Below are 20,480 nucleotides of genomic sequence, written 5' to 3'. Positions count from 1 at the left end.
CAACTAATTTACTAACTTGGAAATTGGTATTTAATATTCCTTTGATATTTTACTACGGAACTAAGTAAGTACTTTACATTCAACCAATGTACTAATTTTCGTTATTCTTGCTGACTGTATGTATACAGGCAATATATGTAGTATATGTTAAATAGTATGTAAAATATCTTAAAGAAATTAAGTGAACAACTTTTTTTCTATATGCCAGTTAATTGTTCTCCCTCAAATGTATCAGCCAATGTGAGAATATTAAAATACAGAACATATTTTATTTCTTAGTCTAATTTAATATCTCTTTAACTATTGTACCGATTCTCTTCAGAGAATTTTAATAGTATCTATTTACTAGTTTGAAAATATGCAAAATCGATCCATAGCCACCCCTATTACTCACACAACGTTATTTTGAATACCATCCGCTTTTACTTTATCTTGAGCATTAATGAAAAAATCGATGAAAACCTCAGTGTTCAAAGTAACACATACATACATATAGCTGACAACTTTGTTTTTAAAACAGATGATTCCAATCCATAATACTAATATAGTCGCGATTTGCTGAATATAATGACCACAAACCATCCAGTTGACTTTGCAAACGTCTGTCGTGGAGCGTTTCAAGCAGAATAAAACCGATTTCTTGTGTTGTCTTAATCCTAAATTGAATGATCTTAAATTGAAACAAGAATGTTTGCAGTGGACTGAAGCTGCTTGTTCAGCTCCAAAGCAGGTGAAGTCACAACGATCAGCAAAGAAGGTTATGTGCATCAGTTTTTTGGGATGCAAAAGGAATTTTGTTGATTGATTATTTGCAGAAAGGTAAAACAATCAACTCTGAATATTATTGCAACATTTTGGATAATCTGGCCGAAAAAATTTAGTAAAGTCCTAGTTTGCAGCACAAAAATCATTTTTTCATCAAGATAATGCACCTGCTTATAACGGTGTTTTAACAATGACAAAATTCAACGAATTAAAGTACGAATTGATTGAACCTCAACCGTGTTTACCAGATTTTGCTTCCAGCGATTACTACCTTTTCAGAAACTTGAAACAATTCCTTCGTGGAAAGCGTTTTTCGTCGAATGAATAAGATATAACAGCCGTAGACGGGTATTTTGCAGAGCTTCCGAAAAGTCATTATAGGGATGGCATAAAATTATTGGAGGATCATTGAAAAAAGTGTATTGAAGTTTCCTACCAAAAATAGTATTTTTTCATTAAGAGCGCAGAAACTTTTCAACCAACCTGCACTAAGCTTGATGTGGGCAACCGACTATTAACTTTCCTTAACACCCCAATAAGAAATATGTATATTATTTTTTTCTTTCTCATTTTTTATTCTAAACTCTTAATACTCTTTTCATTTTACATGAGTTTCTTTTTCGATTTTGCCCGAGCACAGCACTATCCTACTTGCTTTAAGTTAACCGTTAACCAAGTTGAGTCCAGTGGTGTTTCACTGCATATTTAGACAAAACCGCGGTCTAGTTATTGTGAATAAAAGCTGTGCTCGTTGTGCATTCACTTTGATCAGCCGCAAACAAGTAAACCCAACATGTGTATACATATGTACTTATGAGCCGCTAGAATAAAAGTGAAACGGAACATATGTATGTATGTAGATAAGTTTATAAAATATATGTAAACTGTTCGGAAATGTTTTTATCCATATAACCGCACAAAGTCTACGTACTTGTTATGCTTATGATTAGTGTGTTCGTAATGCTTATTCCACTTATTACCTGTCACCAAAAGGCTTATTACATCTATATGACTTAGCAAAGGTCCCCAGTTGCAGCATAGAAAGTTTACAAAGTACATCTGAAACTAAAATGGAAATTAGCCCCTTACTGGTTTTGCATTCGAAAACTCCTCAATCAGCTCCGTTTTCAGGCCGCGTTTAAAAAGTTTTAAATTCATTCATTTTTCAATTGTCCGCCAAGCAAGCGGAAATTTCGGCAAAACATAAGTAAAGACATTTCAACCCACCCAAACTGTAAAATTTCATTTTGCGACATTCACACCCCCGGCAGCACTTTACTTCCTCCACCTGCGCTCGTAAATTACAACGCACTTGTAGCATCGGCAAATTTTCCACATTTTATTTATGCATGTTGTTGTTGCATACATACCGGTACACAGTACGTTGTAGTATATACATATGGGTATGTTCTTTCTGCGAAACTCTCACGCGGGCATGAGCGTACAGCTTTCATTTTCAGCAAAATACGAGTATATGCTCTATTGCGTTGACGTTTCACTGCGACTGCTCTTGTAGTTTTTTACGGACACGTACACAGATGCATAGTTATATTAACTGTACATATGTTTTACTCCATGTGCATGAGAAAGTGCCTCAGCTGGTCAACATTTCCACAGAACTAAACGCCGCTTTTACATCCCCGTCGCCTACTGTATGTTGTCACTGAAGCGGAAATGCTCATGAATGTCAACGGCTGCCCTCAATGATTTCCGGTCTAAGCATACTTGTTCGGAGGCATACTCTCTATAACCTATACTCGTACTTGCCTTTACAGCTGTTGTTTATGTTGCATTCGTATTTACAGTACGAGTGAGATTATTTGTGGAAGTAAACAAAATACTCTCCCATGGAATGCTGCTCTGTATATACGTTCTCTTTAAACACTCGTCGGCATTATTTTACTCCTGCAAATTTTTATAGGGTAGGTCAGATGTATGAAAATATGCAAGTTCATTTACTATTGAAATAGCATAACTCAAAATCGTATTTTTATTATATCTTTACAAACTTTAATCGAGAAAGATTTCATTCCGCTATATAGGTAAAATTGAATATTTTTATTCAAATGGTAAAACTCATTTACATTTACTCAATTTCTCTAAATTTCTTTCTATCCATCGCTTTTCTATATATTATATCTCACTGTTGGCAACTCTCAAATCCGCAAAATATAATGTCTTTTTAAAATAGGTTCAGTCTTATCCGGAATGTTTAAAAAAGTTCTTCTAGTTTTCGACTCAGTCATCAACCTGGGAATAAATACCAATTTAAAGAGTACAATTTGTCAAGGTTTTACAATCCGGAAAATACCAGTGGTACCGGAATAAAGTGTGAGTTAAGATGCAACTGTGTTGGTAAGGAACATTTGTTATGCACAAGTCCTAATTGTTTTGTGTTTGGTTAGCATGACATATTCAATAACTTTACAGTATTGAATAAAAATACATCATTTTTTATCAATGTGTTGAAAATATCAAATTATGTATCGGAATGTGATGATTTGCGGAAAGCATTAGTTTGTTGTTTCCATTTGAAGAAAAGTTATGCAGAGTCGCATCGAATGCTTGTCGAGGCATATAGCGATCATGCTCTATCAGAAACAACATGCAAAAGATGTTTTCACACGGTTCAGAGATAATGATTTTGATGTGAAAAATGAAGAACGTGGAAGACAGCCAAAAAAAGGTTGCAAACGCCGAACTGCAAGCAATATTGGATGATGATGATAAATTGAGGCAAAAGCAAATGGCAGCCATGTTAAATGTTGCACAACTAACAATTTCAGACCATTTGAAAGCTATAGGAAAGATCCAGAAGTGTGGAAAATGGATACCACATGAATTGAATGACAATTCAGGAAAACCGAAAAAATATATATGAAATTTTGCTTCGAAAGAAAATCAGTTTTGCATCGAACTGTCACTGGCGATGATAATAGAATTTAATTTAAGAATTCCAAACGGAGAAAATCATGGGTTTATCCGGGACAACCATCAATTCGAACCATGCATTGATCGAAAAATTACCAGAATGGGCCAGAAGACACGGCAAAGTAATTTTGTTAAACGACAATGCACCAGCATACAAAGCGAAAAATACATTTTTACAATTTCAATGATAAAAGAAATTAAACGAAATCTGAAATTTGATGTTGAATAAGAATGGGCTATTACTTGTTATATGTTTAATAACAGCTAATGTGTATGATTTTGGTATATATTTTTTCTTACGGGGCTGCAGAACTTTGTAAAACAAACTCTCTGCCGGCCTATTGCATTTCCAGCAACACACTGGTTGCTTGGTGAGCAGTCGAAATGGAAACAAAAGCAATGTGCACACAAAAGAGACGGAAAGCTTTCGCTGCGTTGCGCCGAACGAATGGCTCCTGAGCGAATGAGCAAGTGGTGGTTGTGGTGTACACAGAATATTCAGTTAACTTTGTGAATTAAACGTGAAAGCGACGTAAAAAGTTGCTGCGAAGTTAATATACATTTAAAATATTAATATAAAAAAGTTAAAGAATAGGAACACATTATCTTTAACTATATTTCGGAAAAGTTAGTTTAAATTTCGGAAGGGTGAAAACAAAAGAGTACATTTCTGCAGTGAAGTTGATTAAAACCTCTCCATATTTCAATGCAATTCATCCGAAAGAGATTTACATTTCGTTGGTATTCTAAAATCAATGCCACTCAGAGTCACAAACCGCCAGACCTTTTGTAACCATTCAATGAAAGCGAGATATTACGCATTACTGGATTTAGCACGCAGGAAGTTGTAGTAGAAACTACGAGTGAATACACATAGCTACATATTTGAAGCAAAATCGAAAAACTCGAAGCACTTGCGAAGGTCCTACAAATGCTTTCAAAGGATCCACACATTAAACGAAAAAGAGGTTGCTGAAAAATTTTAAGTCACTCCGAAAAGCAACATCAGCCGATGCAATAAAAACTGATACAAAACAACGTAGGCATCAAACAATAACAAAATTAAAATAAAAAGCAAAACGGATTAAAAACAAACAACAAAGCGAGACTCGCCACTCGTGTCGGCCACTGCTCGCTCCGGCGTAGTAATTCCGAGCTTTAGCTATCGTGCAGCCGCAGTCGCATCGCTTTGGTTTGCAAACTATGTAACGTAAGTGCCGTTTCAGACAGGGATGCAAAAGAGTCTGATCTTTTTCAAATTTTCTTTTGGTGTCGCTCTGGGCATTCACACGGTCAAAAAGAGTCCAGCAACTCGAGTCTAGTTTTTCTGCATTCCTTTTCACAAAATGTTCGTAAATATTTGTGCGGTTCGACTGCGCAACACCGCGCAACACTGCATGCTGCGTATTTCATTTGTATGTTGAGATGATGGTCACACATTTTGCTTGCAATGAATTACCATGAATATGGTAGAACAATATGCATAATACAAGTACCTACCCGCTAAATAGTTTCAAAAAAATACTAAAGACGGGAATTCCCTAATCCACAAGAATGTATTAAATATCCGCAACTAATATTTTCAAGGCCAAATTTATAATAGCAATTTCCTAATCTTTAAGTATTAAAAACTCATAATTTCTTTACTGCGTATTAAAAATTCATAATTTCTTTACTCCATAATCTATATCTTAATTTTCTCCTTATTTACAATTTGTCATAATATTTCTATTATTCTATGCATACATATTTGCATATTACATACAAAAATAGATAACAGAACTCAAATTTGCGATCGAATTCATTTGAAACCGAGCGCTCTTGCAACCATTCAAAGGATTTGAAAGTGAAAAGGAATGCTGAAAAGGGTAGCAGCGAGCTGTTACGAACAAGAACACAAAGCGTGCCACCCGAACACGAGTGGCACGGTCCCTTCGTCTTTCCTCGTCGTCCCCTCGCCCACAATAAACTGGTTTGAGACTCTTTTGCGTCCCTGTCTGAAACGGCACTAACACTCGTCTTCTGCTTGCAACCAACTTACGCTCAGCAGAGGCACAAGCTACAGTGCCATTGTCTACACCATCGACCTCAACTTAGCTCAGTCGTTATCAACATCGCAGTCGCGTCAGTTGTTTTTTAGTTTGGCAAACCTGTACGACTCAAACAATTGCGTTTTGTCGGCTTCGCAGACTTATGCTCGTCGAAGATTTACACATCAATGAAGTAATTTCGTGCATTTGCTGAAAACGAAAAAAGTCACTCATACGACACGGTGTCTCAGTTACTTTGCCGGTTACACAGTTTTTGTAAATAAAATGATACAACACTGTTTTTGTAATTGTTAATAAGCATAAAATACATGCACTTAAATTAGTGAAACTTGTTTTCAGCGAACTGAAAGTGAAACTCGGGAAAGGAAATAATTCAAAAACCTCCCTAAAGTAAAAAATATGTAAAAACAGCAATAAAGTCAAAAATATGGGTCACATATGCAAGCAAATTACGCACAAAGAAAACTAATATAGTTTATTGGCACTTCTGTGAATAATAAAAGAAAACCAGCAGCACAAAAGCACTACAATACAACCAGTAAATCTTTAGCAACAGGATAACAAAGAACCTATCAACCACCGCTTATAAATTATTTAAGGTAAGTGGAAGGAGGGAACTGAGAGTGTTTTTACAGAAATTATCGATCCAAAATTATCAATGCAAACATATCCTAGCTGTACGAATACAATTTCTCAAAAATTAAAGTGGTTTTAAAACAAACAACAACAGCTATACATACCATATGAAGAGGGTCTATATTTCAATATTGTCCAATAATAGTCCATATGAGGGGCTTAGCGTAATCTAGAGACCTCAAAAAGACCTAATATGTACAATTTATTCTGGGAGTTAATGGTCTATGATTTATTGAAGGATACGTGGAATAGCCTCCAAATACTACCATCGCACGACTCTCGAAATGCAATTTCAAAAAAGGCTTTTTTGAAGTTTTACGTACAGATTGCTCACAGCAAAAAATTCACAATTATACCTATTGAAATTTGAATTGAAGACTCCAAAAACTACATTTTCGAAAATCCTATACTGACCTTATCCCTTAAGTGGAAGAATGCTCTTCTACCTTGATATCAGTGTCTATAAACCATCTACAACTCGTTATATAACAAGATCTCATATTTATACTTCACTTGGCTTAGCAGTTAGAAGTGGATAAAACATTTTTTCTAAAATTTTTCATGATCTTTACTGGATTTCTTTTAAAACAAAATGGTTCTAGTTTGCAATCATCATGCTTAAGCCAAGGATCGTTCATGTATCCTCAATCCCCCTTTTTCTGCAGGTTTTATTTCAGACAGAGAGACACGTTAAGATTTTCATAGATGCTAGATAACCTTAAGTTTGAGAAGAAATTTACATCACTTTTTAATGTTTCCTTATTATTTTTTACAAAATCATCATAAAAACCGTGTCCTTATTAGCAAAAAAACAAACCAGAAAAGACGATTTTCACAAGCTTCTCTTGACGCAAATTTTTCACCAGCAAAACCATTTGCCACAGACAGGAAATGGAAGTAATCACTGGTACCAGATACCGACGATAAGCTGGATGCATTAGAACCTGTCAACCAAACTCCTGGAACTTCTAGTGATTCATAATCGATATGTGTAGCTTGCCGATGTTTGGATTAACCACTATTCCTCGACTATTGGCCAAAGCTGGTTGATATCAAAATTACCGAAATGGAATCAGCGAAACCAAAATTAACTTATGATTGGCTATTACAGTACAAGTATTAAAACCAAAAACACTGTTCACATTTTCCGCTACCTGGCTTGCGCTTTAGCCTTTTTGAATATAACTGTATATTGCTATTTTTGATAAATGCTCAAATAATACTCCGTCAAACAATCACGAAACTGTCTGCTTCCGATCGCACTAACACAACCCAAGATTCAGATTACTAAAGCTATCTATTGGAAAAATAATGGATTTCTTTTTACTAGAGCTATTCTTTTCTAATTTGAAGCACTTTCACTATCATTCATTAAAGGTTTCTATAACTCGTGGATTTGATATATTAAAATGTCAGCTATCTCGATTAACTTCATGGCCATCAAAAAAAAGTATTGTTTTTAAAATCTGTAAAGAATTCACAAGTTTTGGGCGCAGAACCCGAACAACACTCATCCCACCACTATTTGATATCAGCATAATTTTTTCATCAAATAACCGTATTTATAAACAAACGGTATTCATTTTTATCGCATATCTATCGCGGGATTTGAGCGCGGGGACTGAATCAGGAAATTCCGTAACAGAAATAAACCTAACACGATCACAAAGTAGGCGCAAAATATTCGCATACTTTTGGGCATATCACATTTTCGCATATCTTAAGCGGAACAAATCAATTGAAGAGCAGAGTGATTCAAAAGTAATAATATTTAAGATACAATTTCTTTAATGGCAAATAAAAATATGGAATTTAATTAATAAACAATAAATTATTCAATATTCGAAATCATAATATTAGTAACATTATTATTAATTTGGTAAATAGCTACCCCACCTTTTGAAACAGTATCTCGTTTGACTTAAACAATACAATTGATATTAGGTATTTCAATCTGATTATCAATGGTAATAAATTTCCACTTATCTTGGCTGGCGATTTAAACATCAACTTCGCTGATAAAATATCAGAGCGGTTGACAACTTTTCTTTTGGAAAAATTAAATTTGAAAATGAATAATGATCCACAAGACTCCACAACAAAATATGGGACCTCCATTGCCGCGATATTCTTCAGATATTTAGCGGACATCTAGTTTTAAACTTATGTTTCTTATTTCAGTTAAAATAAACCTAAAGTTTCAATGATAAAAATTCTTGAATAACCTACATGTATTGTAAAATAATAATATTAATGTTAACTTCATTAATATCAATGAAAAAAAAATACTGCATAAAAATTAAATAAATAATAAGTTGAAATGAAAATGCTATGCAATAGCTTTACCACCGCAGTCACTGTGAGCCACTCGTATCTTTTTTTATGCCAAAACTTATGTCACTCAAAATGCTTTATCTCTCAAACCAATGTTCCAACAGCTGCGAAATATATGCAAATATCTTTCGAAGGTTGCATGTAACTACAATACATATGCACTTCTTCTAGTGGTTTTGTAAATTTAGAACCTTTGAAATTGTATCATAAGTATAAATTTAGAATGGAGATTTGTTTTCGAAAGCAGTTAGGGAATTGTACAGAAGTATCGTGAACAACAGCAGAGAGAATGCGTTGATTTCAATTTATGAAAGGGCATATTTAAATACCTGTAGCAATGCCTTGACAATACAAGAACTAAGCTCCTGGTGAAAATAGTAACTGCATGCTAGCGTAAGAATATAATGGAATTTACAAAGATCATACACGCATTTGAAAAGCCACTGCGTACGTGCCAAAGTGCCGCACTTGTAAATGCGTCCTAAGGGCATCATTACATGGGCTAGGATAGCAAACATACAATTGCACTTGTATGCCTATTTCAAGTTTTGTATTTGTTTTTTTTTATGACTCCATAGGGTGGATCGGCGTGTGTGAGTGCGTGTAAGCTGCATTTTTATTTCTTATTACTTTCCTTTCTTTGTATTGTTTTTCTGCATGACTGCAACTATTTATTTAACATTTGCAATATTTTATTTTCTTTTTTAACTATCTTCTGTCGTCTGCTTACTTTTGCGTATGCAAAAACTGTTTGCACAACACAGTCATAAAAACTGTGTGTGTGTTTGTTAATAGCCACACACACATACCCAAGCGCCTATTTGTATGCCTTGATGTTTGCACTTTGTTGTAAAAAGAACATACATCGCGCACTTGAGGCTGACGACGCAAGAATGTCCTTGATCTTTGCCATAGCAGCGCCAACACCAAGAAGCCACCACACCCATACAAATATCCCATACAAGTTGGAAATCAACAGAGTTTATTTTTACTTGCGTAGACCATTTCGAAGCGGTGCGTATGTTTGAGTTGCTCAGGTGGATCTCACTCTACACTTAACAGCGCGTGACTGTCCTCAACGCTGGTGTGTGTGTGTGTATCTTAGGACAAATCTAGTTGTTGTGAACTGTTGTTGGTTTTCTACGCCGTTATTACAGTTCGCGGTCGTTTTACATTTTCACACTGAACACGTCAACGCCAGTTCGCAATTATATAACTTAACCACGAGGAGGATACGTCCAAATATAATATTTTCATTGCTCACGAAGTACATACCATATAGTTACTCATAAGTATAACTTGGTAAAAAGATAGTTACCATAGGGTAGTTTGAACTAGTACAAACCCTTTATGGGGTACCGTTTTAGCATGAATTTTATTATTCTTGAAAACTTTAAGACAGTGGTATTGTAATTGCACAGTACATTCATAATGTTGGTTGTTTTAGAAAGTTGATTTATTTCATCATAAATATTTCGAAAATCAATTCTCGAGTTTAAGTCTCTTTTCCCTTTTTATTACACCATAATTTTTGCTGTTGTAAAAAAATATTCTATCAAACTATATACCGTACCGCTCAATCGTGTTCAGATTGCTATAAGTTCCATTTAACCTCTGAGGAACAGTATTTCCAAAACCATTAGAGTGACGATTATAGCGCTGTTATAAAATAATGTGAAGATAGTTTGATTCGCTCATATTGTCATGTTGTCACTGTATGACATTAATTAAATTTCTATTCACCACCAAGCAGGGTTGCAAATAATGCATTGCAAGATAATAAACTAAACATTTAAAATATATATATTCTTCACTATGTAATCCCGAAAATCTTAATTAAAAATAATGTTAAAATTTTAAACCTAAACGCCGCATTAAAAAATTAAAAATAAATATATTAATTCGACAAATCGGATAAGAAACTGAAAATGATCATTTTAATCCTAAATGCTGGATTGAAAAAAATGTTCATCGCAAGAATCGCAGGAATACTTGCTAAAGCAAATTAACTTTGTAAACAGAGAGCTTATTTTTTAATACAAATTCAACATAACTTGCACTTTTTGTCTTGTTTACATTAAATACCTTTGATTACAGTGTTTCAGTGAAAGCATATAAATATTTTTTTTTTCTTTTTCAAACCAGCATATAATTTAAAAAATATGTTTTTATTTATTATTCTGAATTTGAGGTAAAAAAAAATTCGCCATTTTAAATTCCGATTTTAGGATTAATAATTGAATTGTTAATACATACTCTAAAATTTTCAGTTAAAAAACTCGCAACCCTTTTTATTGAGGCGAAATCTGTTAACATTTTTGAAACTTTGTATTCAATCAATCTGCAATTGTTAAAACACCATAAAAACATGTCATAAAATCTTTGGAGAATGTATGAAGGTATTTTTCATTTCAATTTCGTTATGGGAAGAACTTGGTCAGAAGTAAATAGTGTGCTCTTTGTTTCCCAAGTTAATTTTTCTTGCAACGCTACGTGAAGTTTCAGTTTTCGTCCTAAATAAAGCGCGTTCTTTATTTTCATTATAAATCGTGCTTAAAACGTTTTACTTTTCTCATATATTTAACATGGGATTGTTCATCTTTTGCAAAATTTTTTTTATCTCAAAAACAAGTAGGTCTACAAAGATAATATTCTAGCACAAAATTCTCTGCTCTCTAAAAAATTTCTTGACTTTTTTTCATAAAAGCATTCCTTTAAATGTTATACGCGATTAAACTTATGCATGAAATCTTCTGAACATCCATGCCATTCTGTGTTGCGCATACGACACGGGCAAAACGTAAAACTCCAGGGGCCGTTTGCATTAAAAAATCGATTTGATAAATAGCGGACACCCTAATATATATATATACATATATAGGAAGAAGAAAAAGCAGAAATGTATAAACCTTTGATCATTCTGGTTGGAATCAGTAGAGTTTCCAATCAATGAAGAAATAAAATAATTCCTTAGAGAAGCAATTGCATATTCGTTAAAGCGTGTAGAATTCAGATTAAAATAAATGCATGTCAGCTCTTAATGGCCATTCTGACATTTTGTACATATTTGATCACTCTTTTCTTACCATCTGGGGAGTCAAATGCTGTGTTGTACAGGTGTTTTGCCATCTCTGTATGTAATTAATAGTTTTTATGCCCTAAATACAATCTTAAATTTAGCTACCAATAAGAAACCGCTAATCGAAAAAAAACCCTTTATCTATCTCTCAATGCTATGCTGTGAGGTAGAAATACAATCAAGTACTCATGAATCCTTCCCACTAGATCGCGAATTCAAACTTGTCGAATCAACTGTGGGGTTATTAGCACTCATACAAGGAAAATCGTAAATGACAGTGTCATACATAGATATATGGATAACACTTTATGTGCACACAGCACCCATGCAACTCACTCATACTAGTCCTAAAGCAGCCGTCACAGTAGCGCACAGCGACAACGAACACATAAGCCTGAGCACACTTAGCAAACAACAGTGACTAAAATATTTTTAATTACCACTCACAGTGAGCGCCCAATGAGCTCCCTTTTACATACCATTTAAAAGTTCGGTTTTTCTCATAAAAATAGCACACTTAAGAGCAAATGTATATTAGGGCGTTCGTTATTTCCAAAATATTCCGTCACGGCGCGGTGGCGGGGCGGTTGGTGCTGCATCTCAGATGCAACGATTGTATCACATAACAATTATTGTCGCGTGTGCCGCAACTAACAATGAGACAATGGCACTTTTAACACTTTTTCTATGCATCCACTGCATACACATACATACATACCCACACTTATGGTTATTTTGCATTGTGGATGTGAAATAATGCCGAGTGTGCGATTTTCATTATTTCAATGGTCTCCATAGTGCACCCTTCATTTTACGTCCCGCTGTTAAAACAACAAATATGCATCCATGTAAATAGTTGTCCATGTGCAAAAACAAATTATTGGATATGGTGAAGGGCGGATGTTCCCATTCGGTGCTGTGAAGAAAATTATCTGAAGGCTGGCGCGCATTATTTTAACTATGCCGATTTTCATTATTCTTTTCACACAATTGATGCTGCTTATTACACAGATTGCAGAGTATACATCATATGTTTGCATTTATTTTAATAGTCCTTTGTTTTCATGCCGTCTTTACATACCTCTAAAAAAGTTTGTGCACAAGAAAGGTGATGAACTAATTTCTTCAAGAGAAAGTGAGTTGTATTATTCGTAAGTCTATATATACTTGTATACAGAATACCACCAAAACCTAACGAAGGGGATGAATTTCGGTTATCCCCTAAAAATATTCGGCACTTTCGAAATAAATAATGAAAATAAAATCAATCTTAAGAGGAAGCTGGGCAGATATAACAGAAATAAAATTGAAACATTTCAAAATAATCCATTATGGTTAATGGGTTAGGCACGTCCACAGCCTTTAAAACGTTGACAAATTAATCCGTTATTAAGGAGGGAGTAATCTAATTACTCTTTGCTTTCAAAATGTATTTTAGTGTATAACTTTATATTGAAATTTTGATACAAAATGGCGTCTACTGGGCTAATCTTCGAAATCACTTTTATCGCGAAAATCTCCATGAGCGAGGATGATCCTACAAATTCATGCTAACTGAAAAAAAAGACAACACGGGAACTTATTTGCATAAGAATTTCTTGTAAAGTATTTTCAGCTTTACGTCCACATAACGGACTAGTTAAAAAGTTTAACGAAGTAATTTTCTGTAGGACCAATTCTTCGGTGGAACTGAGATTATCTCTTAAACCGACTTATTTCTCAATAATTTCTATAAAAAATATCAATTGTGGGCCTGGGATAAGAAGAAAACATACATATATTATGTATATGCTTTAATTCTTCTGTCGATACAAATCCTTTTTTAAGTAACAGCAGAAATAATTTTTTGGAAGTAATAAACAGAACTATAGAAATAATACAATAATGGTTTAAGTTATGTAAACTCATCAGGTAGATTGAGCAATTCGGCCAAATTTCAAAAAAATAAATTATCAGTAAAAAAATATCTTATACTTTATATTTATATATGTATATATAAACAATCATATTGATAAATTATTATTTTTATTTAATTGACGGACTTTCTATTTAAAAAACTCGCAGCCTTCCCAAGTTAAATTCGTCACTTTGAAATGTGTCTCACTAAAAAAAATAAATATTCATCAGATACCTATACCTTAAATGACACCGCCTAAATAACAGATATGATATATGTATATGTATATATAATATATAGTACAAATATATATAAATTACTTCAACTGCAGCATCAAGCTGTAGATGCAGCACTTGCCGTTATCGCCAGCAGCTATGCAACAAAAAATTACCAAAATAGACCGCAGAACGGCCTTTAATTCAGATATAACCAACGAAAATATGAAAAATGGAATAAAGATGAAAGCGAATGAGTAAGGTTTGCTAAGCTTCGAGCGCAGACGAAATTTATACTTGTATACTTTGTGCAATTTTTCAAAGTGCCACATGAGTAAAATTTTAATGGTTTTAAGAAAATCAAATTTTGTAGTTTGAATCCAATAATTTTTTAGCATATATTATAGTTTTGGAGTGGGGAGACATCGAAAGCTGGAGTGCGGAACTTTAATCCGCTAAACCTAACTTACTCCCATCTTGTATCTCCTCCATGGAAGCGCCGGAATAAGTATTACTCTATTCGAACGAACAAGACATTTAAGTCTCCTCTATGGTACGGACTGACTGACGCTTAATCTCGCTTGCTTGACAGCTTTCATTATCATGAGGGCTGTGCTGCTAAGGTTTCCACCGTAAATATTGAAAATGATTCGTATAAGCTGACTGCTTGAGACGAAAGTTACAATCAAACTTCATTAGAGTAAGACTCGCATAAGAGTTTTTATGAAATCTGTTCCAAATATAGCCAAAGAATACGCCAGGAGACTTCTAATTTCGCAATTAATGATTCTTAATTCATACAATAAAAATTAAAATATCTATCGAAACTGATTTTAATTGATAACAAATGGTGGTATAAGTCCCCACTTAATCGTATGAAGAAAAAATTGTCTGTCTAAGGGGAAAAATCATCAGAAGTGACAGAAAAACTAATTATCGTTAATTATATGACAAAAGAATGGTTAACCAAAATAACGTTTTTTACTATATTAATAAAATATTTGTTTTGAATAATCATTTATTTCGAAAGTAGGAAAGCTTTGCCTTTTTGATAAAATAATGCTATAAGTTACAGTTTCTGGACTTTCCAAAATTTTAATAAACTTCAATTTAATTATCTCTTGTTTTTGCCCAGAGCCAAATAGCCATCAAAACCACTTCCACTACATCGTTTACAAAGTTACAGTCAGAGTTGCGATCTTTTTAATTAAAAAATTTTGGATTAATATTTAACTTTTTTTTTCTTAATCCCAATTTTTTTCTTAATTCCCAATGATGAGATTAAAAGTTAAATATTAATTTTTTAATTTAAATTTAAAAAAAATATATTTTTAATTGTTAATTATATGCTTGAGATTAAAATTCTTTTTTTTTTATTTTTAGTCCGGTTTTTAAAATTACAAAAAAACGTTTAATTCCGTATTTGGGATTACAAAATAAAACAAAACTTGCTCATATATTAATTCACTTCCTTTTTATGTATTATTTACAACCCTGGTTAGAGTTTTGCCTGGGTATAAAAACGGTTGACATATTTGTAAAAGATTATCCCCAAGCGTAAATAAAATATATCCGCAAGTTAAGTTAAAATAAATACATGTAATTAAAATATTGTATGATGAAAAATTGTTTTATCAGTGTACAGTTATATTTTTCACTCGCACCCTCAATAAAAAATAAAATTTTAAATAATTGATTTGAAATAAAGTGTTTGTAGGTTAAAGATCAAATACACACACACATTGGAATCTAACCCACTTCATATACCAAAGGCGTGCTCACCTTAAGACAAATAATTCTTTTAAATCCAATTAAATTAACTGAGACACATGTGCATACAAGCACGATTATTCATTTTTCATAACGGCAGATCATTTATTAAACTCATAATACCATTGAGCTTAGACCACGAAACAACAGCAAATGCAATTACATTGGGAACAACGCAAACCGCAATAATAGTCAAAAACCAATTTCAATATTCAAAGCGTGTGAATCTCCCATTCAAAGCGAATTGGCTGATAAACGCTAATTTGTAAGCGCCTATGAGCGGTTTTTGCTTTTCAATGAGCACTGATGAGAAAAACGGTGCGCTGCAACCAAAGCGAAATAGTTCGTTCGTTTATTCGAAGAAAATTCGAAGCCGTTAATGCGTAAATCCCGTAATTGGTCAATGTATATCTACTTTAAAAAACATTTTAATGGATTTTTGTTTTGTTTCCAACGCTGTACCCCCTTCTTAATTTTTTTATTTCTTCAACACTGCACACGAAAACTCTCCGAAACCTTATATATGCGCAAAATTTCAGTAGCACGACAGCAACACTATTATTGCATTCTCGCCAACACTACACATAGGTGAGTTACAAATACATATGTACCATATGTATATATATTTATTTATACAAGATATGTGTGTGCATGTATTTATAAACACCGCTTTGACATTCCTCTGCAAATACGTCTTTTGTGTCCTATATTGGCGCAAGGAGAATTTGAATTTTCCGTTATTGGCTCTTCGCTGTGAACAATATGAAAAATGCAAATTGTTCTTGTGGCCACTGGGCGTATGCGCAACATTCATGTGTGTTATTCATATCAAATATTTGATTACTCTACATATTCAACAAAGCGCATCCTTAAATTTACATATACAAACGCAATACTGGGATTTTTTAAGCATAGAGGTATGAGTATGATTATTAGGTTCCATGAAATTAAAAATTTTGGAAGAAGTTATGATTATGAACGAATTAATTTGTTCTTTATTTCAAACAAATTAAATTCAACCATATAATGTGTGTTCGCTTCTAAAGCTGTATTATGACATATCTAAATATTTGCTTATTATGGATTTACGTTTTTAAATATATGAAGCTATAAAAATTGTCCAACAAAAATAAGCTCGTTACGCTGATCATGTATCGGGTTTTCCAATAGGGATGATATGATTTCTATGTGTCGTTTCGGTTATTTTTAATACGTCTTGATCTGAAATTTTGTATTCAGGAACTTTTACAATTGCAACATGACAATATATACTCAATAACAACATTTACAAATTATTTAATTTTATTATCAAAATAATTACACCTTTTCGTGCGCTTTTGCCATTTTATGGTCGTAATAATCGTCCACCTGTGCTAGTTATTCGTCGAATTGTTATGCATTTCGAGCGTACATTTTCTGTACATAATGTGCAAGTGCCAATAATACAAAGAACCGCTCATAGTAATGAAACTATTGCTGCCGTTCAGGCAAGTGTTACTGAAACCGCAATTTTTCGATTCCAAGACGTTCTCAAGAATTGGGACTGACTCACCACAACCTGGCGGATTTTAAGAAAGGATTTGGGCTTGTACCCATATAAAATTGTTCTCACTCAAGAACTGAAGCCATTCGACCTCCGTAAACGTCGTGATTTCGCTGATTTTGCCTTGGAACACCTTGGAAACGATAACTATTTTCTCTCCAAATCATCTTCTCCAATGAGGCTCACTTTCATCTGAGTGGTGCGGTAAATAAACAAAACTATCGATTCCAGTGCGAAGAAAATCCACAATATATTCATGAACTACTTCACCTTAAATAAAAAACATTTGAATTTCCTTAACAATTAGTGTTTTTTTTTTTTTTTTTTTTGAAAAAAACATCATATCACTCTTATTGGAAACTACTTTATAAGGTCTGTGAGCTTTCCTTTTGGGTATTACACACTTCGTTCCAAACTTAATATACTCTGTTCAGTGAATAATAATATAATAACCCAATAAAATTTATCAAAAATTTACTTTATTTTACAATGTTGTAAGGTATTTTTTACCTGTTTTTGTTTAACTAATTATTGTTTGTCTCGCCTTAAACTAATCGGTATATTTATATTGAAACGATCATGAATAAAGGTATATCCGGATGTACCATAGGCACTGACACTAAAAATAATCAAATCTCCCAATACCGAGTATACTATATTGCTGACTTTATGCCGAAAAGACTATTGATAGCTTAACAAAATTGAAAAAAACGTATGAAATAAACCATGGTGAGCAAAATGTGTATAATTAGTTAATCATTTACCCCTGCCCCTTTATAGTACAAACTATATCATTGTTTTATTTGTTCTAATTTATTATATTTGAAGACACGCGAAAATATATGCGCGCACACAGGCAAATGGCGAGACAAATAATATTAATCAGCATTCGCATTGCCCTTCCTTACTTGTTCTTCTATATCTCTTTGTGAACTCACAATCACAGTACCAGCAGCACTTGCACACAGTTTTATACAAAAGAATAATATATTTGTTTAAAAATGTTTAAGCAAATGCATAATAAAAATCTACCACTACAAATGCACATGCCACTACCTTTTTCAAGTGCTACTAACGGTACTTAATATTAGCGAAATGGCAGTCAATTGGAATATTTTATGCACACGATTTGGCAGCAACTCAAAAAGGTGCAATATTTTGCAAACTACGAATGCATTTGAACAAAAAATGAAATGCACTTGGCAGTGGAGTGAATTTAAGTGGCCTATTATTATCATTATTTGAGTATGAACATCATTACCCTTTATTAACTACTTGGCGATTGGGAACGCTCTTACCAGCGTATCAATGTATATTTGTATAACTATCCGTAGGTGTATATAATATTTAGTTATAGTGGGTTTAAGTACAATAGTTTTGGCAGGCAACGATTATTAGAGTCACGTGAGCATTCCCATTCAAAACTAATAAGCTTACCTATATATTATGAAAATAAAAGACGACTTATGTGTAACGTAAATTGATTTTTCGCACTCCTCCTTGTTTATTTTTTTAGACATTTAAGGAACTATACGAAAGGCCCAACAAATTGTCAAGAACCTTTGAAAACAATAATTTACATACATATATAATATATAAATATAACTAGTATAGTATATAATATTCCACCGCCCACAAGTTCATGCAGCGTGATTCCAAGTAATCCCAACCAATTCGATTCACTTGCCGTACAAAGAAAGAATTTCAATGCGGTGGAAATGCCGCCTAAAAACACATCCAATTTAAGAAAGAACATTTTTTTAAAGTTGAACTGTCCAAAATTAGCCAAAATCTTTGATTTTATGCATTAAACTTTTTATCTCCAAAGCAAATAAACCTACAACATTGAAAAAATAATATATATATAATAAAAAAGTGTTCACTCTACAAAAATAATTAAAACCATTCCTATAAAAATTATAGGCAGTTAAAGTCATACATTAAATGCACTAACCTTTTGTAGAAGTGTCTTATAGATTCTGTGTTGCTAATGCGACAATAGTGAAAATCTCAAAATCTACTAAGATTAATTGAAAAAAAAACAATTCGTATTTATAATTTTTCTGAAGATATAAAATATCAATTATAAAAAACAAAATAATTTGGTTCTTTTTTAGTCAAAAGCGTACTATCCTCCGTAAAGGATAAGAAAAATTTACTATACACCATATGTGCAGTATATATATACACTCGGATAGTATTAACAGCGTATAATTTTTAAAGGAATGATTTTATGGAAAAAACCAAACCATTTTTATAGAGCGCCAAATTTTGTATAAGAATATGCTTTTGCTTTAGATATAAAAATGTTAATGCAAAAGGTTAAAAAACTGAAATTTCAGGGGCCTTCAGCACATATTATATACATTTATAAATTTATATTATTATACTTTCTCTTTGCAACATAATTGTTTCTAGTATATACACTTCTGATACTTTAGCTTTCCCTTCGGTTGATGTACACATTTAACTTGATTAAAGAGAAATTTGTTATACTTGTATAGAGTCAGCTGGCAACAACATGTTGCCGCTTGAACTGCTGTTGTTGACAAAAAGTAGAATTTCAACCATCATCGTACTATAATTGCCCTCAAATCTAATTTGCAAATTATGCAGCCACTTTAAATGCCAAAAGCTTTCAACATTTCCGTCGAAGAATGGCAAAAGCGGGAAAAATGGACGCTTACACGCTTATGAAAATAGTTTGTAAGTGTATTATATAGGAGACATTAAAAAGTTGTGCATGGCTCGCAGAAAGAGATAAGTCATTAGATTGATCGCTTGAATCAGTCCCAATTTCAAATTGTCTCCATTTGAAAAACACGAAGAAGGCCATTCGGATAGATGTTGTCATGTTTCGGAAAAGGTGTTAAGTAATTTTGTCAAAAAAGTTTACTTACCATAAAATGCATGCATTTCCAACTTCCTAGAACTCTTCCTTTAAATATTCAAAGAATTGAGTTATCTGTTGGCCCTCTGAACAAACCGAAATGTCTCTTAAAAGTATGGTCTGCATTTGAGCACAAGTAAAAACTGTATCATAACGAAATGCATTTTGGCAGCATAGTGCATGTTCCTGTGCTTGATGGAACGGATACATAATATCAATACATGCATACTTACCGTATGTAAGTAGTATATAAAGATGATTTATAGCAAATATTTCAACATGCCGCAATAGTTAAGTCAAGTCAGACACCGCATAACGTTGCATGCCAACTTTATACCGCCGTCTGTGGCTCACACAGTGACAGCAAAA

General features: G+C 33.2%; 1 protein-coding gene across 2 annotated transcripts in view; it reads left to right on the top strand.

Moving 5' to 3' along the window:
• The first annotated feature begins 5,711 nt into the window (after nt 1–5,711).
• Nucleotides 5,712–20,480, top strand: part of LOC106618971 (uncharacterized protein DDB_G0288805) — a 47,773-nt gene continuing 33,004 nt past the window's right edge. For both annotated transcript variants that reach the window (XM_070105436.1, XM_036378406.2), the window contains exon 1: nt 5,712–6,346. The gene's annotated coding sequence lies outside the window, so the exon portion shown is untranslated. The remainder of the gene's footprint in view (nt 6,347–20,480) is intronic.

This window comes from Bactrocera oleae, chromosome 2 (assembly GCF_042242935.1).
Source record: "Bactrocera oleae isolate idBacOlea1 chromosome 2, idBacOlea1, whole genome shotgun sequence".
Taxonomy (NCBI): domain Eukaryota; kingdom Metazoa; phylum Arthropoda; class Insecta; order Diptera; family Tephritidae; genus Bactrocera; species Bactrocera oleae.
Note: the sequence above shows the minus strand (reverse complement) of the source record. Positions and strands in the feature narration are given on the sequence as shown.